Source organism: Xyrauchen texanus, chromosome 8, assembly GCF_025860055.1.
Source record: "Xyrauchen texanus isolate HMW12.3.18 chromosome 8, RBS_HiC_50CHRs, whole genome shotgun sequence".
NCBI lineage: Eukaryota > Metazoa > Chordata > Actinopteri > Cypriniformes > Catostomidae > Xyrauchen > Xyrauchen texanus.
The window spans coordinates 40,090,946-40,117,464 of record NC_068283.1 but is presented as its reverse complement, the minus strand read 5'-3'; the positions used below and the strand labels follow the sequence as shown (position 1 = coordinate 40,117,464).

Sequence of the window (26,519 nt, the reverse complement as noted above, 5' to 3'; positions counted from 1 at the left end):
TTGATCTGTTTCAATAGAAGTCTATGGGACTTGTTGTTAAGGTGCTCTTAATGGTTGCTAGGGCGTGGCTTGATAGCTTAACAATGATCCTGAGAGACTGATTGGTCATCTGAGTAAAATGAGCCCGGCCCCTCGTCTCTATGACACTGTGATCCAGAGCTATTTTCAATACAAAATCCCTATGCCATTTCATTTCATGGGCCGTCCTACACCATTATAAGTCAATTGGGGCATATTTGGGCAGCTCCTGCCCCCCAGGGGTGCAACTTTTACCCCATATTGAGGTATGCTCTTACAGAGCCTGCCAGCCTCTTCAAATGTGGCAAATCACACGTGTCTGTGAAATCCTCGATCAGAGCTGTGACGCGTCAAAGTCTGTCGCAATGTTAAGTCTATGGGATTTTTCGGCCGCTTTTTTGCCCCTGGGGCAAATACCGTACCTCCGATCGCTTATAAAAGTCATAGCGCACGTGTCCTCAATAATTTTGTACGGAGATATAAAAATAAAAATAAAAATAAAAATAAAAATAATAATAAGTATGTGAGATTACAATAGTGATGCTTTGCAAGCACCACTAATAAGTATGTGAGATTACAATAGTGATGCTTTGCAAGCACCACTAATAAGTATGTGAGATTACAATAGTGATGCTTTGCAAGCACCACTAATAAGTATGTGAGATTACAATAGTGATGCTTTGCAAGCACCACTAACTACATTTTCTGCAAAAAGTGTCAATGGCGCTAGCCTGTGCAAAATTACCACAAATGACAGGGTGTTCTAAGTGGTTGCTAGGGCACTGATTCGCAGTTGCTAGGACATTGCTATGTGGTTGCTACAGTATTCTGATTGGCTTCTAGGGCATTGCTAAATTGTTGCAAGGCTGTTCTGGGTGGTTGCAAGAGCATTGGTAGATGGTTGCTGGGGGTTTCTAGGTGTTTGCCAGGGCATTGCGGTGCGGTTCTTAGGGCATTCTGGGTAGTAACTAGGGCATTCCAAGATTGTTGCTAGGGTCGTCTGGGTAGTTGCTAAGGCATTTATGTTTTGGGTAGTTGCTGCAGCATTGATGGCAGCTAAGGAGTTCTATGTGGGTGCTAGGGCATTGTTAGATGTTGCTAGGGTGTTCTGGGTGGTTGCTAGTGCGTTGATAGGCATTTGATTGGGTGTTGTTGGTGGTTGACAGGGCATTGCTATGAGATTATTAGGGTGTTCTTGGTAGTAACTAGAGCATTACTAGATGGTTGCTAAGGTAGTAAGGCATTTCTAGACAAAATTGTAATCATCAAAAATAACATTTGAATTATGCAATCGTTTGCCATAATTTTCCCCAACTTCAATCCTTTGCTGTCATAGGTCATGAAGAGCTAACAAAACGCATTGAAACATCAAAAGCTACAACATGTATGTTAGATCCAATACCAGCTAAACGCTTAAAAGGGGTGTTTCCTGTAATCTCAGAACCTCTTCTTAATGTGATCAACTCCTCGCTAACCTTAGGGCATGTCCCAAGAAACTTGTCTAATTATAGACCAATTTAAAATCTCCCATTTATGCCGAAAATAGTTGAAAAGGTAGTGTCCATCCCAATTACGTTAATTTCTACAGAGAAATGGTCAAGAATCAAGAATTTCATTCACGATTTAGGCCCCATCATAGTACAGCATATGTGTCAAACTCAAGGCCCGCGGGCCACAACCGGCCCGCAAATTAATTACCTTTGGCCCGCATGACAAAATGTATTTATTTTTAGAGCTGGCCCGCCGGTATATCGGTTCGAATTACGTGGGAGCCAGTGGGAGCTGAGCACATAGAGAGAGGATGAATTATTTATTTTGAATAAAAAAGGAAAAATTACATAAGCAGATCATCATTCATTCAACGCACTGATCTATATATTCAGCGCTGTGTGGTTGCGCTGTGTCACGTGACAAGCAATGACGCGTCACCATGGAAACATTACCGCGAAAGTGTACCACAATAATCAACTAACTCTCTCCCAAAAAAATGGCTAAACGAAAGGTGGACTTTGAAAACAGGGGTTTTCAGGACAGGTGGGAGTCACAGTATATGTTCGCGGATGTAAAGGGAAAAGCTGTGTGTCTCCTGTGCAGTGACAGCATGTCTGTAATGAAAGAATACAACATAAGACACTATGAAACGAAGCACCACAACAAATACAAGCATCTGGACACGACACAAAGGCTACAGAAGGTAGAAGAGTTAAAAAGAAGTCTGGTGTCACAGCAGGCTATGTTCACTAAAACCAAATCACAAAGCGAGGCTGCTGTTAAGGCCAGTTTTATTGTGGCAGCAGAGGTCGCAAAATCAGCCAGGCCCTTTAGCGAGGGGGAATTTGTCAAAAACTGCATGATTAAAGTTTGCGACGCTGTGTGCCCAGAAAAAAGGCAAGCATTTTTAAATGTGAGCCTGAGCCGAAACACTGTTGCTGATCGTGTGCGTCACCTTGCTACCAATCTCCAACAACAGCTTGTGAGAAAGGGAAACGATTTCATAGCATACTCCCTTGCTGTGGATGAGAGCACCGACACTTCTGATACTGCCCAGCTGTCAATTTTCATCCGTGGAGTGGACTCAAGCCTGTGCGTAACAGAAGAGTTATTGGGATTACACTCAATGCATGGCACAACTACGGGGAAAGATATCTTTGAAGAGGTGTCCAGATGTGTAGATAAAATGGGGTTGCCGTGGGATAAACTTGTGGGACTGACAACAGATGGAGCGCCTGCGATGTGCGGTCAAAAAGTGGATTGGTGGGGAGGATCCGAGAAAAGATGCAGGAGGAAAACGTCACAGGTGAGCTGACAGCTTATCACTGCATCATACACCAGGAATCCTTGTGTGGCAAAGCCTTGAAAATGGAACATGTGATGAGCATCATAAAAAAAACGATAACTTTATCAGAGCCAAAGGTTTAAATCACCACCAGTTCAAGTCTTTTCTGGCCGAGTTAAGTTCAGAATATGGTGACTTGCCCTATCACACAGAGGTGCGATGGCTAAGCCAGGGAAAGGTGCTGGAAAGATTTTTCGAGTTGCGTGAGGAGATCTGTGAGTTCATGGAAAGCAAAGGAAAAGACACAAAAGAGCTCCGAAATAAAAAGTTTCTGTGTGAAGTGGCGTTTCTGTGTGACATCACAAGCCACCTGAATGCGCTCAACCTGCAGCTTCAGGGGCGGGGCCGTATCATCACTGACATGTACGCTATAGTGAGGGCTTTTAAAACCAAGCTGCGCCTGTGGGAGACGCAGATGCTGCAGGAAGACATGAGCCATTTTCCGCGCTGCCAAACAATGAAAGAGCAGGTCGCTGCCACCGTTTTCCCAACTACACAGTTTGCTGAAAAACTCGGCATACTTGGTGCTGAGTTCACATGGCGATTTGCCGATTTTGAAGCTCAAAAAAGCAGGTTTGAACTGCTCAGTAATCCATTTACAGCCGATGTGGAAAGCACACGATCAAACCTCCAAATGGAGCTGATTGAGCTCCAATGTAGTGACACACTGAAGGCAAAATATGAGTCTGTGGGCGCTGCAGAGTTTCCACGTTTCATCCCCAATACAATGCCCCAGATGCGCTCCCAGGCTGCTCAAACGCTCTCTATGTTTGGCAGCACATACTTGTGTGAACAACTCTTCTCTTTGATGAAGATAAACAAAACTTCACACAGGACTCGTCTTACTGATGAACACCTTCACTCAATCCTGAGGATTTCCTCATCTCAGAGCCTGACCCCAGACAATGATGAACTTGTATCCAAGATGAGACACCAAGCATCTGGCTCAGACCAATGAGCAGAGCAGCAAGCGGTGCTTTGACGCATTTTCAGTCTTTAATGCAGTTTCATTTTTGCATTTTTTCTTTCTCTTGCTATAGGACATTTGATTTTCCTTTGAAGTAAATAACTTTTGTAAATAACCATAAGAAATTAGTGAAAGTTGATTTTATTTATTAATTTTATTTCTTTTGTTTCCTAATTAATGTTGTTTTATAGGCAATAATATATAGGCCTTGTTGGTTTCAGGTTCATAATAATATTTCAATAAGTTTTCAATAAACGTTTAACCTGTCCGGCCCTTGACTTATAGCAATTTTTTAATCTCGGCCCACTGTGTATTTGAGTTTGACACCCCTGTAGTACAGAGACAGCACTTATCAGAGTCACAAATGACTTGCTCTTATCATCTGATCACGGTTGCATTTCTTTTCTAGTGCTTTAAGATCTAAGTGCTGCCTTTGACACCATAGATCACAACATTCTCATGGATAGGCTTGAGAATTATGTTGGCATTTGTGGAAAGGCATTAGCATGGTTTAGGTCATATATATTAGACCACTACCACTTAGACTGTGTAAACTAGGAATTGCCAGATGAAACTAAAGTTAAGTATGGAGTGCCACAGTAATCGGTTTTAGGGCCTCTGATTTCCCCTTATATATGATTCCGCTGGGAGACATTAACCAGAATCGTGGAATTTGTTTTTACTGTTATGCCGACAATACACAACAGAATGCATAACAACACCAAACAAGGCGATGCCACGCATTCTCAAACAAAACGAAACCTGAGTTTACATTTTGAGGCAATCGCTACACAATGCATGCAACAGGCAACAAACGAGACAAGACATTTGTGTTAGTGTCCAGCCACACACACACCTGATAGCTAAGAACAAAGGCATTGCTAGATGGTTGCTAGGGTTTTTTGAGAGATTGCTATTGCATTGCTATGCAGTTACTAGGGTGTTCTGGATGGTTGTTAAGGCTTTACAAGATGGTTGCTAGGCTGTTGTTGTGTGTAGTCATTACGGCATTGTTAGATGCATGCTAGGGTGTTCTGTGTGGTTGCTAAGTTGTTCTGGGTAGTTAACAGGACATTTCTAGATGGTTGCTAGGATAGACTGAGTAGTTGCTAAGGCATTTCTAGATGTCGCAAGGGTGTTCTGGGTAGTTGCTGTGGTATTGATGCTAGGGGGTTCTTAGTGGTTGCTAGGGCATTGCTAGATGGTTGTTAGGACTAGGATGTTCTTGGTGGTTACTAGGGCATAGACCTTATTCACAGCAGTGCCATCTTTGATTTTTGAGGGGAATGAAAATGAGGCTGTAAGGGATAGACTTACAATAACATTGGTTGTACTGCAGTTTAAAGTGTTTTTGGTTCGTTCCGGACACTAAAACATTGATAACATATATTTCTGAGAACTTTCAGTAGACGAAAAACTCCAGACAACATGAGTTGTGGAAAATCAGATGTGATCTAGGAGCTTTATACAGCTTTATACTGTTCATGCCATTGAAGAGGCTGTAAATCAATCCCTCATAGCATCAGTGTCATTCCCATTAAAAATCAAAGATGGTGCTACCAAGAAAAAGGTTTATTGCTAGATGGTTGTTAGGACTGGGGTGTTCTGGGTGGTCACTAGGACATTACCTGCTCGAAAATCCAGCTTTGAAAAATCCAGAAAATGGTAGCTGTGTTTTGGGACATGGTAGCTGGTCGAAGCTGGTAATTAGCTGGTACAAGCTGGTCCTAAAATGGTCCAAGCTGGTTATGAGCTGGTCCAAGTTGGTCATGAGCTGGTTCAAGCTGGTCCTTAACTGGTCGACCAGCTACTATGTTCCAAAAACCATCTTGACCACCTTAAGCTGTTATGACAAGCTGGCAGCTGGTCTTCCAGCTGGGACCAGCTCATGACCAGCTATAAACCAGCTACCATGTTCCAAATCACAGCTACCAGCTTAAGATCGATATTCCATTATAGGGTCGCCATACAATATCAGTGAATAGTGACTGATATAAAGAATGAGGGTGAGGAAAAGGTGACAGAATTTTCTTTTTTGGGGGAGCTGATCCTTTTAAAGACTTAATAAACTAGAGCAAAGGAAACTGAGGATTAAATAGCTTGACAGGACTGAAACAATAACATTTAGAAATACAAAACCATCCATTTGTTTATGGCTGTTTAAAAACTTTATTAGAATTACTCGGGGCCAAAGAAACATTTTATTATTAGGTCGAAATGTCAGTATGAAAGAGTAACTTGTTTCAAAAACTATTAGTAAAGAGTCTCTTTGGCACTTAGTCCAGAAACATAATGAGTTCTGAGCTATGTTAATTTAAGTTTAAACATTGTCCCAGATGTTTTACCTAAAATTTCATAAGAGATATAAAAATAGACATGAATGAGACAAGTGTTGGTATGCAATCAGAGTTTGTTTGAGTTCATATTGAAATGAACTGAGCTGTATCAAATGACCATATCATGGTTCATTTGCTTTGAATCTGTAACATATTGTCCATAATAGTTATAATTTAAATACTATACAATATCTACATCCCCAAATAACTTTTCTGACAGCTTTATATATAAGTTTCTATTTAGCTTGAATAGTTTTAATGATGAGGTCAGTGGATACCGGAATATTTCAGATGACACAAGAAACACTAAAGCCTCCTAATGCACTGTACGAATCATTCCTATATCGATTATCCATCAGCGCCAGGAAGAGGGCTAGACTATAAATAAAAGATGGCATTCGTGTTTGTCTGCCCCAGATGGCAATTAAACAGAATGCTGAAGAGAGAAAGGAGAGAAAGAGAGAGTATTAAGTCCAATCCAACATCACCAGGGAGCTTGTAGAAAATCAAGGGTAAGGGTCGGCCTAATGTGATGTATTATTTACTGAGAAGGTCATTCAGTGTCTTGTATGCATTTTTTCTTTACAATTGAACTTTATAAAGAGATGCAGAAAGTAAAACGTCAGAACAGAAAATTGATGTTTGCCCAGCTGCCAGTTGGCATACACGCAAATTGTCATGCAGCACTAATGTCACTGATATGCTATCAAAACATATTTCAGTTTGTATAGCTACAGGTTTTTTAACCTTTATTTCATCAGGAAAGAGAATTTAAATAAAAACATCTCATCTCTTTTTAACAATTTTTGGATGTTTATTAATTAATACATTTTTCACATTAGAAACAAGCATAATAATTAAAACAAATGAGCTTCAACATGGTACTTTCCTAAGAAAACAAACAAACCACCATTTTGGACCTGCTAAACCAGTTAATGACCAATATAAACCAGCTAATCATCAGCTTGGACCAGCTAATGGCCAATATGGACCAGCTTGTGACCAATTTAGACCTTCCATGTCTAGCTAGTGATCAATTTGGGCCAGCTTGGACCAGCTATTGTCCAATTTGGGCCAGCTTGGACCAGCTAATGACCATTTTGGACCAGCTTGGACCTGCTAAACCAGTTAATGACCAATATAAACCAGCTAATCATCAGCTTGGACCAGCTTGTGACCAATTTAGACATGCCTTAACTAGCTAATTACAAGCTTGGACCAGCTAATGACCATTTTGGACCAGCTTGGACCTGCTAAACCAGCTAATGACCAATATAAACCAGCTAATCATCAGCTTGGACAAGCTAATGACCAATATGGACCAGCTTGTGACCAATTTAGACCTGCCTTGACCAGCTAATTACCAGCTTGGACCATCTAATGATCAATTTGGGCCAGCTTAGACCAGCTTGAATCACCTAATGAACAGCGTGGACTAACTAATGACCAATTTAGACCAGCTATAAAAAATAGAGTCCAATTTTTCCATTTGCAAATAACTCTCTGACTTCATTTATTTGCGGAATTAACAAGGCACATCTCGGTCATTGTAGGTTTCCTTAAAACACATAAAAAAGCAATCGCAGTTGAGATTAAATACACTTCATCTGGCGAGAAAAGCAGCCAGTATATATAACCTGCTGAAGACAAAATGAACACATTATACTGAAAATATAATGATTTTGCTCACAAGTACAAGAAGCTGATGATTTAAGAAAAAGCTGGTAGAAACCACTTACAAAGGAAAGCAGCTTTCTCTTTTCCTCAAGATCAAGAGCCAAACTATGAATCAGAGTTACGAGAACGCTATCTTGACCTGATGTGCTCACTCCAGAGAATACTGAGGAACCCATTACAATTTCTATACCAATAAAAGTATGTTTTGATGCAAATGTGCACTGCAGGCACAAGAGTGTGAGATTCCAGTTGTTTGCCAGATGTTGTAGAAAAGGCACACACTAACCTTCAAAGTTTGGATAAACGCCCTTATCCTTTATTATTGCTGTTTTAAACATTTTAGAATAAGAAACATGAATTCAGTCATATATGTTCAAAATAGACTTTTAGATGCTATTAAGCAAATGCACATTCAGTATGATGCATACAACAATATTATCACTTTTTGGGCTGTTCATTTATGCAAATTTAATTTTGACTATAGAACTCTGTTTTCATATGTGGCCACAAAACATTAGAGACGAAAGAAAAAGTAAAGAAAGTGACAGGAGTAAGTAAATAAAAAACTCTTCCACATACACAATCCTTTTGAGAATTAATATTAGCTTGAAGTTGAATTTCTGTGGAGCACAAAGACACTATATATCTGTCAGATCTGTTTAGACAATGTCAAATCTTCTCTAAACACAAGTGTTTTGCTCCAAAAACAAAAAAGTGTTTTGTTATTCTAAGCAACGGGTGATTTTTTATAAGCTAGAATTGAAGCTCATGGCCAGCATAAACTCACTGCGTAGCAAGAATTGGAGAAAGTGTGTGAACCCAGAACAAACAGAGAGTCCGGCCCCAGAATTGCACCATTAGCTAAGGCAATGTTGCGGTCTCAGGCTGATTGGGATCCTAAATGTTTACACTTTTTGGGGTCATCAACCTACAAATGGATAACTTATAGTTGCCCCTCCATCATAAGTTGGGTTGTGAGAATTCTGATTCCGAAAAAATTACTTCACTCTTTGAATTATTACATTTGGTCCGCCCCCATCCTGAATATCTGGTTACATCCTTGCTGGACATGTTGCTGTTGTTTAACAGCTGGGTTTGGTGTATTTTGTAGAGGAAATTTGTCTCTAAGGGTCACATGTGCAGGAAGGAGAATGTACTTGTTTTATTTAAAATCCTTGGCTTACATCCTCTATCATCAGTCCATCGAGCAGGAAACTTAAACCCAAAAGACTGCCATCGAAAAATTGAATTTTGCTATGCATTTTCCAAATAGCAAATAAAAATGAGAATAAGAAAAATACATTTTCCACAAATTAATAAGTCAACCAAAAACTTAAATTCTGTCATCATTATTATAATAAAAAAAAAAATGTTTTGGTTAACCCAAAAATAATCCCTTTAAATGTTCACCTTGGGAAGCACGTGTTCTGGATGTCGGGGATATTACGAAAGACAGTGTTATATAAAGAGAAGATATCTAAACATACATGGTGTCCAGTGTGCACAAATTTACAATTTTAAAATACATCAAAGAGAAACTACAAAGAAATACACACTTTAACTCCCTCTATTGGAATCTGACCTGATCTTTGTTTTAAATGTTGCATAAATTACATGTGTGTATCTATAATTCAGAAGTGCCTTCTAGTTTGAGTGCATACAGATTTTTACTAGCTTGTGGGTGATAAAAAAACAGTCATCACCTTTATGATAGAACTTAAGCACTGAGATATCATGGAATATTCCATTGCACAAGCATGAATCCAGGTTTACAGGAACTGCACAGTCACCCTGCTGTACACCACAGTACAGTTATAGTTACATTTTATGCATTTGGTGGCTTGATGCTCTACAGAGATGTTTTAATGAGGCCAAAAGATTTTGGATTCCTTCTCTGGAATAGCATGGGGTCTTTGAGGAAAAAACACTCAATAAACCACACAGCAACAGCCTAGCCACTAGGGCTGGACGATAAGACCTAATATATGACCAAAATCTCGATTAATTTAACATTTTACCTCGCTTACGATTAATGAATGATTATTTATTTTTATTTAATTTTTTTGCCCTCATAGTTCACTGACAAGGTTTGTACTGTAAATATGCTCAACTATTATAGGTGGGATATTTTTTCTAATGAAAAAGTGCATTTCTTATCATTGTGATTTTAAAATAATTAAAGGAAACAAACTATTTATGGTTTTCAATTGAATATTTTGAACAATTGAAATCAAAGCACACGTCTTATGAAATGTCTTGTGAAAAAAAGTCACATTTCGGTTTTAATGTATAAAGCAAGTTTCCTAAAAAAGTTGAAAATAATAACTTGTATCTCCTGTAAACAAATATTTTAAATAATGCCATGTGCAAAAACCTGACTCATGATCGCTGTTGCATGTGATCTTCCTCTCAGTGATCCTGTCCTGTCACTCTATATGCACAAGTATTTACTCTTTCTTACTAAGAAACACTAGCATGTTTACCATTTCAGGCCGGATCTGAGGCAGCGCAGTTTGGGAAAAATATGGTAGCGATGGCATAGTGTATCTCCTGTCGAGAGTTTTAACAAGGTGTTTAAACCCACTGCGCTCCACTGTAGCTATGAGAGCCATATCCTTTGGGATGCAGTAACAAATGGCGTCAGTTAATTCTTTCCATCTTCTCGAATAATTGTCATATTGTGTAACATTTGTAAATGCTTGTGTTATCGACACCTGCTTTGTGGATGCACTTGTTGCAGGGCGCTTGTCAGTCTCTCTTTTATTGAGCCATGCACTGTATATATTCGGTAACATGATTGTGCTGCAAGTGTTGAAACAGATTGGTGGTATTATCTTTGGTCGTGATTCGTTTTTTCTGCAGTGTTTACATTTGACTTCATTTTGTTCAGTGTCTTCTTTACTGAAGCCTAAATGTGTTTTTCTTTAGTACAAGCTGCACCTGTTGTTCAGTTGACTCTGTGTTTGAGTTCGCCTTCATGTTGCTTCTATGCCGCTGACTGGACGGGGCGGAGTCACGTGACTGCACATGCTGCTCTATGTTTTTAAGGGAAAAGTAGTAACAGGATTAAAAAATTAAATAACCGACATGGCAAAATTACGTTGATTAGAGGTTCTGAATTTTGGTTTTGATTATTTTTCGATTAATTGTCCAGCCCTACTAGCCACCATCTAGAATATCCTAGCAACTGTATAACAACATGCTAAAAACCACCAAGAATACCCTATCTACCACCTACTTACCAACAGCCAAGCCACCATCTAGAACATCCTTGCAACTGCATAGCAACATCCTAAAAACCCATCAGAACACCCAATAAACCACCTAGCAACAGCCTAGCCACCATCTAGAACATCCTAGCAACTGCATAGCAACATCCTAAAAAACCCTCAGAACACCCAATAAACCACCTAGCAACAGCCTAGCCACCATCTAGAACATCCTAGCAACTGCATAGCAACGTCCTAAAAAACCCTCAGAACACCCAATAAACCACCTAGCAATAGCCTAGCCACCATCTAGAACATCCTAGCAACTGCATAGCAACGTCCTAAAAAACCCTCAGAACACCCAATAAACCACCTAGCAACAGCCTAGCCACCATCTAGAACATCCTAGCAACTGCATAGCAATGTGGTTAAAAAAGAACACACTCAGAACACCCTTGTAAATTGGTAGATTTGCACATCCCTACACAAATTACATATCTAATATACACATAATCACACAACACAACATAGGCCTACAAATAATAATATACAATGTACAGTATACAATACACAAAATATTGAATACACATACACACTCAAGTGTGTCAGGGGGTATTACAGAATGTAGGGTTAACTTACCGTCACATATACCCTGAACTCTCGGTTGATTAACCCATTCCTTGCTTACTCTGGGTATGTTAGTTCACTCAACCAAGAGTTTCAAACTCCGAGCTTGTGCGCGTTCACGGTGTACTCAGAAAGGCCTTCTCAGCAGACCGCCGAATCCACGAGTCACCATGGAAACAGACGCTAGGAAGCAATGCGCGCCATATTTCAGTGACGCAGACAATTAAGTTTATTACATTGGTTTAGGAATTAGGACTGAGAGTTTACTTGACAGAAATTATACTGAATCATTGCGTGGATTTTTACATTAATAAAACTATCAAGTTCTACCGTAGGCCTACATAAAAGCTTACTTCAACATTAATTTTAGCCCTCTCTTCTCTTATGTTGTTTTAACTGAAGACCATGTGTCTGACTATACATTATAGATGTTCATGATCACAGTATTAGGCAAAAGTAACTCATATCTTCCTTGTTAATAGGAAGCTGTAAAATGTCCCTATTGAAATGCAGAACAAAAATGTAATTTAGAATTAGACCATGTACAGTTTCTGATGGAGTAGAGGAGGCTGATACATCTTTTCATTTAATTGCCTGACCACTAAATGAGGGCACTGTGGGTGACTCTAAATGACAGCATGTCTCATTTATATTTTCAGATAACAGAGTAATGTACAAGTCTGGAAATGTGTACATTTATATGTACTGTAGCCTACATAAATGAGAGTGATAAGAAATAAAATCTCTAATCTGTGGTCTGTGAAATGATCACATAATATCTAGTTAGTGAAGAAGAATAATGAGTGATTAATTACATAACCTACATATTGATATTATGGAATGCTATTTTCATTATATTAATTGACTAAAGGAACTTTAAAAAGAATGTGGGTGCTATAATAATTTTATCCTATGAAATTTATATATAAAAAAAAATTATTAGAAGGGCTTAATATAAATAAAGCCCTGTCTTCACAGTGAGGTGTGTGGGGGACTTTCCAATGTGTTCTGCGTTAAAAAATATTACAGTATTAAAACTTTTCCATTAAAAGTCAAAGCACAATGTACATAGTTTGTTCACTTATGAATGCAAATCTGCGGTGTGAGACTGGAAATGCCAGCCTCTGAAACATACTAAAATCTACCTGAAATACTAACTCTGGAGCAGGTTATGTTCAGAGAGTAAGTTGCTATGGCTACAAACATACCCTAAAAGTTACCTCCATTTTTGGAACCGAAAGCTGAGGTTATCCTTTAACTTATCTGTAAACTTACCCAGGTATGTTGCAAAACCTGCTTTCTGGAATACACCCCATCTCCGCTGTCGTGTTTGTAAACAGCGGGTCGGCATTGGGATATTTAAAGTCCAGTTTTCGGTGTGCTATTGCAGAACCAATGTCCAAAAGTGTTTGTCTATCGTAGACAATAAGGCAGACAACTTCCAAGACAAAAGAACATAAGAATTGTAGACAAAACATTGGGTCGGAGCTAGCAACGCAGCAGCCATACTCGGTGCCATCTCGAGTTATCTCAGCACCACTCAGTATTTTCACATGCAACTGAGCTTGCTGTTTACAGTAAATGTTTGCCAGAAATTTGCAGCTCGTCACTAGTAGTGGTGAACCTACAGCAAACCTTTGGCAACAATGAAGCGCTTATGGCAAAGCTCATTTGCATGTGAAAATAATGAGTGGCAAATTTGCGGCAAGTTTGCGGCAGCTCTAGTTTTGGACATCCACTTACAGAATCACAATGCTTTAAAAATCGCAATACATTTTGAATCAGCAGGTAAATATAATTGTAATATCGAATAGGGAGGTGTGTGGTAATTCCCAGGCCCACCAACGTCTGTATGTAGCAACAGCCTAGCCGCCATCTTGAACATCCTAGCAACAACATAGCAATTAGCTAAAAACCACTGAGAACACCCTGGCAACAGTCTAGCCACCATCTAGAACGTCCCAGCAGCAAAGCAACTAGCTGGAGAAAAAAAACACTTTGAACACCCTAGCAACCACCTAGCAACAGCCAAATATACTAGGAACTGCATTAACAACGTTCTAAAAACCATCCAGAACACCCAAGTAACCACCCACGTAGCAACACCCTAGCCACCATCTAGAACATCCTAGCAACAGCATAGCAACTAGCTAAAAAACACTCTGAACAACCTAGCAACCTCCTATGTAGCAACGAACTAGCCAAAATCTGGGACATCCAAGCAACTGCATAGGAACATGCTAAAAGCCACACAGAACACCCAATCAACCACGTGGCAACAACCTAGCCACCTTCTAGAATATCCTAGTAACTGCATAGCAACATGTTAAAAACCACTCAGAACACCCTTGCAACCACTTGCCACTATCTAGAACATTCTAGCTACAGCATAGCAATGAGCTAAAACAACACTCAAAACACCCTAGCAACCACCTATGTAGCAATAGCCTAGCCACCTTCTGGAACATCCTAGCAATGAGCTAAAAACCCACTCAGAACACCCTAGCGACCTCCTACGAAGCACCAGCCTAGCCACTATCTAGAACATTCTAGCAATGAGCTAAAAACCCACTCAGAACACAGAGACCTGACTTTTTTTTGCAGAGCAAACATAAAGCACAACAACCGTGTCAATGAACTGTCACTTTATGTTCCCTTCAAACATACTCCAAGGGAATAAGCCTGCATCCTTTCAGGAAAGGCTCAACAAACACGCAACAGTCAAAAGAAGCAGCCATTCCTCTGGACCACATGTAGAGTTTGGATGTACGAATGTGGGAAACTTGTTGGCTGAAGAAGAGAGAAATCCAGAGCATGAGCAGACGAGTTTACATGAAGTCATGGAAGAGCTGCTGTGCACCTCCAGCTGCCGAGTGATAGATCTGGAGAGAAGCTGGAAACAGTCATGCTGATGTAACAGAATATAATTTATTCTACAACTGACCTGCACTTTATTATTGCAGTACTGATGTAGCACAATTCCTCAAAAGGTTATCTGACCACAATTTAACAGATATGTTGAAAGATAACTCCACCCAAAAATGAAAATCCCATTGTTATTTACTGATCCTCTTGTCGTTTCGAACCTGCATGACTTACTTTCATCTGTGGAGATCCATTTTTTTTCCCATAGAGTTACAATGAATGGTAACTGAGGCCTTCAAGCTTAAAAAAGGACAAATAAAGCACAATAACAGCATTGTACAATTATGATTTTTGGGAGAACCATCCCTTTAACTGAATTAAGACTTTTGGTACAAGGAAGACAATGGTGTCTTTTGACATTTGTAGTCTTGGAATGGAAAACTTAGGGTGTTGGGTCTTTACTAATGATTTGAAATGAATGCATCAGTGTTTACTAAATGAAATGCCAGTTGGCATATTGTGGATCGGAGAAGGCACTTGGAATAAATGGGATGTGACACAAAATGGAAATTGCGTCCAAAGCCGTAACGGAGTGGAACGCTCTCAAAGTTACTTCTCTAAAAACACTAGTGTCTTCCATTTAAGTTTTGCAGTAGTTGAATGACTCAACCATAAAGTCTTTCTGCTCAGTTCAGGAATTTGTCAATCATAGTATAAATATAGTGCAGCTCCATTAGCATATGTTGAAGGGATGGTGAAATGCTAATATGAATTATTAATGAAAGGCCATCATTAACCTCTCAAATGTGCGCTGACGATATCTGCCTCAAGTTCGACTTCAGGTTTATCCATCCAGTTCACGCAAAGCTTTGAGGTCTTTGTTAGCTAGTGCACTCCTAAGGGTTGACTAAACAAACTTTTAACAGATACATTTACAAGTTCAAGTCTTCTGGGAAAATGGACCAAATATTTTGAATCTTGCTGTCAGGGGGAATCCAGAAATCTTTGTCCAATCAAATGCTCACTAGAATGAGAATGTCCCTCCCCCTCATCTGCAACTGACTAGCATGGCCTGGTCTAAGGTGGACGAGTTGTTGCAGAGTTTCATTCAAGCCATCACGTCTTCAGAGTCAGGGCAACAGGCCCTGTTTGTCTCATTCTGCGTCTAATCCATGTAATTTATCTGCATTATCTCTTGGCAGCATAATAGAGGTCTTTGGAGATAGTATGCGAGAGATATTCTCTCGAGGGTTGGAGAGAGATTCTAAACATCTTGAAAAATGAAGTTTGCATTGATCGTCCATCCCATGCCTCATATTTGAACTGTGCTATTAAGATCGAGCTGTTGTTTCGTATACACGAGTGCATTACCATCAATTCCAGATTGTTTTTGTTACCATATCTGATATAGATATTAGTATTTGGCTTTCTGCATTTCGTAGATTCTGAATAAGTTCGTGGTGAGGGAAGGTTTTTGCTGGTTCAGCTCAAAATTATCGTAGTCTATACCGTTGGAACTTGGGTAAATAGGTCTCGATTCATGATAATATAAATATATCTAATGTGTTAGAGAAAAATATAATGTTAGTAATTAGACACTCTGTAATGTCAGAGGCAGGGCTGGACTGGGAAGACAAATCGGCCCGAGATTTTACATAGCAACTGGTCCCAAAAACTTTTGCGCTGTCCTTTTGTGCATATCGCGGCACCGTTTTGTGGTCCGTTCTGCTTAATGCGCCGGCTCATTTCAACTTATCGGGGCCCATTCGGCCCGTTTCGCAGCAGACCCGCCAGCCTGATGGCCAGTCCTCCACTGATTGGCCCCAAAGTGCATCGGCCCACCGGGAAAATGCCCGGTATGTCAGATTACCAGTCCAGCCCTGGTCATAGGGGTGCCATAAGCTAGTTGCTTTCAGCTGTACAGGTTGTAATAGTGAACAGGAATGCATATTTTATAAACTCTCTTCCCCAACCCAAACCCCAAACCTAAACCTAACCATTAGTGGACTAAAAATGTAAAGTTAGTGGGAAAATGCAACCTCTGAATTGAGTTCATCACTGATTATGCGAACGCGATTACTTCCTGGTTTCAACAGGGATGTGAAGCTGGGTCTCCCATGCTGCTCCCATTCGTTGGATATGTCCCAACCAAACTTCCTGTTTCCAACATGCTCACATGGGGAGTAGGTTGTTTTTTCCGATAGTTCCGGTACCCTAGGATCAGCCATTTTATGCCGACTCACTGACAAGCGGCATCTCCGATCAGACATTTTTGCATCTCCACACAGTTTCTCGTGTTTGACAGATGTTTGAAAGCCCTAAATGTTTAAACTATTTATGGTGTGGACATTATGTGTCCTAAAATGTTCTGTGAAGGTCTTGTGTTACTTTTGCCTGATTGTATTTTATTAGGATTGTACTGACATGAAGTCAGCAAGCTAGAAGAGTCATTAATTTTAAGCACATTTGGACGGCTCATCAGAGGTATAAAAGCTGCCGCACTGCCCGATAGTTTATTTAACAGTGAGGACAATTAACGTGTAAACATGGAACTGGGTGAGCCTCCTAAAATACAAAAATAAAAAAGCAAAGGCTTAAATGAATTAACAAATTAAACATGCATTAATATAAATTAGCCTGTTCAGGACCACTAAATATTGAGATGCTTTCAAAACTAAGCACATGTTCCACCCAAATCATGTAATGTGTCCAGATGATTTACTTTGTTTTGTTTTCTCTTAATTACCATAATTCTCAATGGTGATTCTTATTAGATTCTCATTTATAAACAAATACTGTACTGTATTAGTACTGTGCAATTAAAAACATTTCGCATTACATTAATGAGAATGAGTTGATTTATGTGTACTGTTGATTTATTTGTGTTATTTATATCATGCTACTGGATATTTGAGTGGAAAATGTATAGATGCTTTTATAGATTTACCATACTATTATATCAATGTTTCATTTAAATACAAAGTAATTCGTTCTTTAAACTACTATTACTATCTATTGTTGTTGAAATTAACAGCTAAATTCCCAGCATGCACTGCAGCATTTTTTGACTATTTACTGGTTTATTTTGATGTTGTTTTTGTTTCAGTCTAAGTTACTTGTATTTTAATGTTCAGCTTTTACTTTTTGACGTAAATGTTTGTTAATTTTCACCATTGTTGCGTTTTGTTTGCCGAGAGTTGATATCTGTGTGTGTCTTGTCAATATGTGTTAAGCTGTAAATTCAAAAACATCAAACACTCAACTTGCTGAAATTATATTGCTGAAATATGCTTTACTGTTTTTATGTGTAATGCATCACTATTGCCACATATAGGAGTAAGATAGGATCAGACATTCAGTCCGACCTTAGATTTTGTCTTCCAAGTTGCAACAACTTGTGTTTACTTAAACATAAATTGTCTGGCTGGAAGAACATACTATAGAAGGTCTAAGTTGTCAGCTCAAGAGAACATTAATCACCATAATGGCGACTTCAAACAAAACACGACTATTGATAACAAAACAACAATTAAACGAAGACTTTTGTACATGTTTTTTTATTATTACTATTTTTGTAGTCCCAATGCATTGCCAAAGCATACATACTTATTCAAGCACAAAGGCTTATGGGCATTTCTCTTAAGGGTGGTAATTTACTCTGGTTGTTTTTTTTCATAAATAAAATACACTGTTCAATCCTGGCAGCATTGTACATTTAATATGCATATTGCTTCAAAGGTTAATTTGTTTTATTTGACTTCTCATTAGACAGTCAAGTGAAGGCTGATGTGAGATGATAAAGAGCAGAAGAGTTGGTCATAAACATCATGAACACTAACCATGTGCCACAAACTAACATTGGGGGGGCACTATAGCTCTCGCCAAGATGATATCATGATTTTAATGTTCATTTTCCCCTAATGCCTGGCATTCAACAGCTTTTTATCATAAAACTAGTTAGTTAACAGTGGGCCTGCTCTTGATCTCCCAGAATGCAACATTTTTAACAGTAGATTGCTGTAAGAATTTGGCCATAAATTTACAGCCATTTTTTACAGTGTATTTACATTTTAATATAAAAAGTACTGCATGCATTACATGTTAAATTATTGGAGACATGCAATTAGTTACTGTCTTTCAATGAAGTTGATTAATTTTAAATATATAACTTTGAAATTTCTAAATTAATATCATTTTTGTAGAATAGATGCAAAAATGTAATTCTGTTCATGTCAGTTTGTGTTTCTGTGAGAGCTGACTTCAAGATGAACAAGGAAAAATGTGTTAAACATTTTCAATTTGTTCTTGTCTGTGAAGTGTTTTTAGAAAGTAACTTAAAAGTTAATGATGCAGTAAAGTCTGTTATTTGTTAAGAGAATTAGTCATTTGTAGTTAAATGCTTCTTTGAGTGACTTGCCATATTAAAAAATATATATTATTAATAAGCTACATTTAAAGAAATGTGTATGCTGAACCTCTGAGAAGAGCTCAACAGAAATGACTTTATGTGGTCTGTTGTTCCTTGATTTACTTTAGCCTTGAATTACAGATTTAAGAGTCACAGGACTGCTATTTTCTGCACTTAAAGAGATACAATTGTGTCAGTTTATGTTTTAGTTGAACGCTTGAAATAGCCAAGCTATTTCCCCATCCTGTCAACCAGATTTCTGATAGCATCTTGGTATGCGTTCCGACACAGCCCACACTTTTTCTCTGGACCCAACATTGTTTAGGTTTTATGGTTGCCGTAATGTCTCAGCTGAGTAGCATGTTTGTTTTCACTTGACATGTACACCCTCCTCCACATGCTCTGCATCCACAGAAGTTCATTTATCTTGAGCACACTGAGTTTGCCGGTAAATGTCTGAGTCACCCAATAAGACATTCCTTTCGTGAAAACGAAAGATTTTTTCAAACTATTTTTATAGTGTGAAAAGATTACTTTATCTGGCTATTATATCAATCAGCTCCTCAAAACAACAAAAACTGCCTCATGAAAGTGTAACAAAAGAACAAACTTCAATGCACATGTGTTCAAATTACTGACTGTAGGTTTGTCGCCAAAGGACAATTTTAAAGATGTGTTGTATTTGTTGTATTTGCAAGCAAGATATAAAATTGCAAAACTTGCTGTTTATTAGCCGTCACCTGTGTTAAAGGGATTGTAGGTGAGAAACAGATGAACATTAAAGTCCTTTTTTTTATTATAAATTCTCCTCCCTGCCCAGTAGGTGATGACATACATGAAGAACGTGAATTGTCAAAAACAATAGAAGAATGTGAAAGTGAAAGTGGAGATTGAAAGTAAAAAAGGATTAAATATTGATCCATTTCTCACTCACACCTTTCAGCTCACTTCTGAAGACATGGATTAAACCAATGAGGTATGAATGACTTTTATACTGGTTTTATGTGCTTTTTAGAGCTTCAAAATGTTGGTCACCATGCACTTGCATTGTATGGACCTACAGAGCTGAAATATTCTTAAAATGGCATGTTACGCTCAGTGGCTCAACAGCGCCCTCATCTGCTAGGTGTTTAGAACTGGTTACTTTAGTTCAGGGAGCTTTTCATGTTCCCATCCCATATTCTGTGCACTATTAGCCAAACTTTTGGTCACACTTAACTGAATGAATGTTTCTTGTGACCTTCAAAATGTTTTGAAACTTTCTGACTAATTCTTAAATGCTTGAAATTAGTTTTTCAGACATATTAATTGTGCCTACGAAATTGTGACTACTTTTTTTAAATGATAAGTTGGATCAGAAGGTGTTGGAAAAGCAGGCAGCAAGTTCTCAGCAAACAAGTGGACTCCTTCAAAACCTCATGATATTGCTTGAGAGACCTATAAGTGTGTCCAGAGGTGTAAGGAAGTCCCTTTCAAGACAATTTCCTATGGACACAAGCGGCATAACAGCTCCTATGAACTTGAATGGGGAAAGACTGAATCTCCAAAATGTTTGATCAAGATTACAATCAATTAACATATTTGAAAGCAACAGTAAAATCTGACAACAACAGTATCATAAATTGTGCCTTTTTATTTTTATCTAATGGTTAGACGGAGACCTGGAGAGGCCTTCAAGCCACAGTGTCTAACACCTACTGTGAACTTTGGTGGAGGATTGGTGATGATCTGGGGGTGCTTTCAGCAAGGCTGGAACAGGGCAGATTCATCTTTATGAAGGATGCATGAATAAAGCTATGAACAAGGTTATCGTGGAAGAAAACTTGCTTCCTTCTGCTCTGGCAATGTTCCCCAGCTCTGAGGATTGTTTTTTCCAGCAGGACGATGCTCCATGCCAAACAGCCTGTTCAAGCTGTGGATGGAGGAGCACCGGATCAAGATCCTGTCATGGCCAGCCCAATCTCCAGACCTGAACCCCATTGAAAACCTCTGGAATGTGATTAAGAGGAAGACGGATGGTCACAAGCCATCAAACAAAGCCGATCTGCCTGAATTTTTGCTCCAGGAGTGGCATAAAGTCCCTCAACAGCAATGTGAAAGACTGATGGAAAGTGTGTAAAGACGCATGAAATCTGTGATTGAAAATCAGGGTTATTCCACAACATACCTACCTGGTGGCCTCCTTGCAGAAGAAATACAGACACTTAGCTGGACTCCCACTGCAGTAGATAGATAAAGTGTGGCCTGTACTATTGATTGGACACATTTAATCATACCAATTGTGCCTGTCTGCCTAGGACCACCAGGTGGACCTGCTGCAGTCAAGACTCGCTTGGGCTGGATGCTACAAGGCCTCACACATGAGATCAAACATCGGCTTAACACTCAAAAATGCTTCTTCACTACTGTCTCCCCCAATGTGGAATTGTTTGCTCAGGTGGTAAAACTATGGCAGATGGATGTGGTTCCTTACCACAGTGGAAAGTTGGTGATGCAATCCAAGCTGGATAAGGAAGCTGACAGACTTCTAGAGGAGAAAACATTTACATTTATGCATTTGGCAGACACTTTTATCCAATGCGACTTACAGTGCACTTATTAAAGGGACAATCCCCCCGGAGCAACCTGGAGTTAAGTGCCTTGCTCAAGGACACAATGGTGGTGGCTGTGAGGATCAAACCAACAACCTTCTGATAACCAGTTATGTGCTTTAGCCCACTACGCCACCACCACACCAATGAGTTGATCTCGCATGAAAAAGGTGAGGCTGCTCCCTGATGACATGCCCTTACTCCGGTTACTCCGGTGGAGGAATTTAAAGTCAGAGCAACCTCCAGAAGTGTATCAGTGGCAGGTACTTCCCTTTGGCACAACATGCAGCGCCTGATGTTCCACATATGCACTGCAAAAGCATGTTACAGATCACAGTGAACCTGGGGACAAAGTCAGGGAGGTAATTGAAAAGTCCTTTTATGTTGACAATTGTCTACATAGGCTTACCTCCAAAGAAGCTGCTAAAGACTTGTTTGACCAGCTCTTTATCCTCCTAGCTGCTTGAGACTTCGAATTGCACCAGTGGGCAAGCAATTGTCCATCTATAATCCATCGCGTTGCCCCCTGAAAGCAGCAGTCCATAGCCTGCCATGAGCTATGTGTGGCCCTCAGTGGTGCACAGCTCTCCCAGCTCCTTAACACAGAACTCACTATCTCTATCCATTCTGTTACACTCTGGTCCATATTTGCCATCCTTACCTCATTAAGGACAATCTGCATTCTGTGGATTCACAACTATAACTTTACCCTTGCCATACCTACAGCAGTATGACACACTAATGGAGTTCATAGAGGCTTGTTGCCAGCAGCTTAATGGGCCGGCACACATTGCATGCACTGACACCCGTAATGTCGAGCGAGCAATTCTTCATCAAGCACAAACAGAGTCCTTCCCTACTGAGATAGACCTCCTGAAGTCAGGCAAGCAGATTGGATTCACTCTCCCCTTAATTTGATTTTAAGTTGCCACAGGGTTGATTTAAGTAGGTGGGCACCTGCGACATTGTAATGTGCTAGAACTGGATGCTGTACATCTGATCGTCCTTGATCCTCAGCATCCTGTCACCAGACTAATCATCAAGGATTATGATGAGAGATTGCACCACCCTGGACCAGAACGAGTGTTCGCCGAAATGAGGACCTACTGGATACTGCAAGGTCATGAAGCAGTCTGGCGACACCAACAACAGTGTGTGGAGTGCAGGAAATGGAGAGGACGGCCAGAAGCCCCACACATGGCAGAAAGGCCTCTCTCTAGACAGAGGCTCTTCAAACCTGCATTTTATTCAACGGGCATGGACTGTTTTGGCTCCTTTCTAATTAAGATTGGACATAGGATAGGGGATAGTGTTTAAATGTATGACAACCAGAGCAGTCCATCTTTACATTCTACCTAGTATTGAAAGAGAGATCCATTCAATCAAAACAGCCCTCCATGTTACCATCAGTGCTAAGAATGGTCTTAATTGAGACTGAAGGGATTCTCAACTCAAACCAATTATACACATCCTCAGACGTTGCAGACCTTGACCCAGTCTCCTCCAACTGCTTCCTTATAGGGTGTTTTGATGCCTCCTTACCCCAGGTGGTTTATCAGAAGTCAGAGGCGCTGAGTCAACTACGCTGGCGACACAGCCAGATACTTGTGGATCACATTTGGAGGCACTTTCTGAAGTATTATCTGTCCAGTCTCCAAGCCTGACAAAAGAGGAGGGTAGACAAGAAGGCCCTACAGGTTGGTGATGTGGTGATGATCATAAATCCTCAACTTTCCAGTGCACTCTGGCCAGTGGGGAAAATACCCCAGGTGTTCCCAGGTGCAGATGACAGAGTAAGGTTAGACAGTGTGAAAGTTAAAGGCAGGACCTATTCTCGACCCGTGGCTCGACTCATCCAACTTCCAGCCTTACCTGATGAGGTCTGATGCTAAAGTGTAACCTTTACGTATTCAATCATTGAATTCGGGGGCGGCTGTTCAAAAGGCCCAGATACTTTCATATGTAATGGGATCCTCTAACCAATCAGAGCACTAGATTTTACCACAGCCTCATGTGCATGAAGCGGAAACGGTATGAGAGCGCTTAGTAGATGCCACGTTATGAGTGAGAGTGAACAGTTTGCCAGCTTAACTCTACTTTAGTCAGTTCATTGACTGTTCATCAGCAGTAGAATTGGGTTTACCTTGGGGATATTGTGTGCGTGCATGTAAAGTGGACTCTCTTTTTGTGCTTTATTAAGAACAGCTGTTTGATCTTTAGTGTCATAGTTTTAATCTAGCACTATTCCCTTCATTAATATTCATGTTGAATGATCTGGAGTGCCTGAAAACTATGGTTCGCTGTAACATTGTATTTGTATTGGACACTATTGCTCATTAGTGTTATGCAATCATGATGCAGTGAGATCCAGCTGATGGAAACGACTTCAATAAATCAGATGATTTGTAGAAGGATTAACCACTTTACTTTGTAGAAATTAATGAATACAAATTATTATATTGAATACTGAATAAATGTGATAATACAGAATATAAATGTTTGATTATACATTTTAAGTAGATATATCCTGAGGAAATACCCAAGGACTAAGTCCTGGGATAAACCTAACAACTCAAAGTCTTGGTTTTGTCTAATGAACTAAGTAAATTGAAGAAAAGGAAATACAGAAGTACAGAAATGAGTCGACAAAAAGTTTGAGATCGGATGTGGAGAGCTAGAGAGCAGGAGTGGTTAGTCTAACACCCAGATATTTGTTATGGTCTTTATACCCTCTTGAGACTGCAAGCAGGCAATTATGTAATAACCCTAAGTGTCAGGACAGTCTGTTATGACTTGTAGAAGTGTGAAAATTGCGGTTTGAGTGGAAAGATAGTCTATAGCCCCACTCATACATGTATTTATGCAAACGACTCACATTTACCCATCTCAGTGAGATACGAGAATAGGTGCCTAGGTCTATGTCTGTACTATGTCTTGTTTCTTAAAACAATAACAGTCATAAACTATGCTCTCTGTTCCAGCTCTGAAGCCTCATGAGGTCAAAAGGGTAACCAACAGGTCAAAAGGGTAACAAACTCATACATTAGTCTCCCGCATGCATTAAGTTCTCATGGGAACATTGGATGCATAAGGCATCAATGCCATCATTTGCCAAATATTTACATCTGCTGATATTCAGATGAGCTGTATTCATCATCTAGTGGTGGCACCTTGTGGATATGTAGAGAATAACCACTCAACAATGTCATTTAAAGCTTTATTAATGCCTTTATTCCTTGTCAATATAGTCCTAAAAAAAAAAGTATTGTTAATATATTCAATTGGGCATTACGTATGTTATGTGAATGTATCATTACGTTTTTTGGTGTGTTAATATGTTTCAAAACCACACATGTATGCCCAACTTAAGTTATATGCAGTAAACTCATTGAAAACCTTAGATCCAATTTACTTCCCGCAACATTTTTAAAGTGTTGTTATGCAAAAGAACACTCTTAAAAATAAAGATTCCAAACGGATCTCATGAAGTCATAGTAGAACCATTTTTGGTTCCCCCAAAGAACCTATAAGTGAAAGGACCATTTTTAAGAACCCTTTTTAACAACAAAAAAAAAAAAAATATATATATATATATATTTTGTTCAAGGGAAGTTTCCCATTGGACCAGTTGGAACCAGAGAGAACGTTTCAATGACCGCACACACAGTCCAATAAAAGAAGTGCGTCGTTGAGTTATCCTGTGGATCTATGAATCAGAGAATGACAAGTACACTGAAGTTTTAAATCACATTTAATGATTTTCATTCAAGAGCAGATTCACATGAATCTGTTTCATGTTTGCGCTCTGGTCAACACTTCCACAATTCAACTCTGAATTATCTCTCTCTTTCAGCTACAAAAAGCCATGTTTTCTTCTTTCATACACACAAATACTTGTACAGACTGTAGACTAAACCAGCTGAGGATGATCTCTAAGAGGTCTTATTTCAGCTGTTATGCACATGCCAACTGGACAACAGTAAATGTCCCCAAATAAACCATAAACAATAAAACTCAGAATGTACATGAAGTTGCAAGGAAAACTATACGTGTGAATGCATGGATTTACATGGATTTCAGCATAAATCAGCCTTAAAATTTGATCTGATCTTCAACAAACGCTCCATAATGGATTCCTCTGTTTCTATTTGTGAAATCTAATATAGTACTTTGTCATCTGTAGGTTAAAATCTCATACAAAATTAGTTAATTGTGATTTAACTTTAAGGCTAATATTTTCAATCTAATAATTCAGATGAGAACATATGTTAACAAATTAGACATAAGTATCGGCCATAAATGGATGAAACTGGTTTTTATTTATGTTTAGAAAAAATATGCCCTCATAACAGTAAAAGTACATTTCTGAAAAAACATAATGTTTTGTGTGCTATTTGTTTAACCAGACTGTTTGTCTATTGTTGAGACTAAATTGAAGATCAAATAAAATTTTACAACCAAAAGTAAATTAAAAAACAAACAAATATTTTACACTATTTTTCAATTTCATTACAAAATTCCATCAAATTTAATTGTGTAATGTTTGACAAAATTCAATTAATAATAATGTTATTTTATTTAAGATTACTCAATTAAATTTGATTTAAATTTGACTCAACAGAAATTGAATTGCGTACATCTTAAAATAATTATTTTAAAGCCTTCACATGCTTTTTCCCTGCAACCGTATAGCAGTCACGTTTAAGACACATTTTTAGAGTCCTTGCATGGGGACTTGACAATCTACCCTTGGAACAAATCCTCAAATTCATTCATATCCATTCGTTCATGAGCACCAATGAAGTTTAAGAGAAACTGACTGAATAAAAAATAATACACTTATCTATTCCACTGGTATATAACTGCGGATAAAGTTACGCACATCTCCTTTAAAAAATACACAGCATTAAAAATTGAAATGAATTCACAATGATCAAGATCACATTTTTAGTGTTAATTAAACAGTTAATTATTTTTTTTCTGTT

General features: G+C 39.0%; 1 pseudogene; it reads left to right on the top strand.

The window, feature by feature from the left end:
* Nucleotides 1-2,005: 2,005 nt before the first annotated feature.
* LOC127648171 (general transcription factor II-I repeat domain-containing protein 2-like) lies at nucleotides 2,006-3,812 on the top strand (annotated as a pseudogene).
* The last annotated feature ends 22,707 nt before the right edge of the window (nucleotides 3,813-26,519 follow it).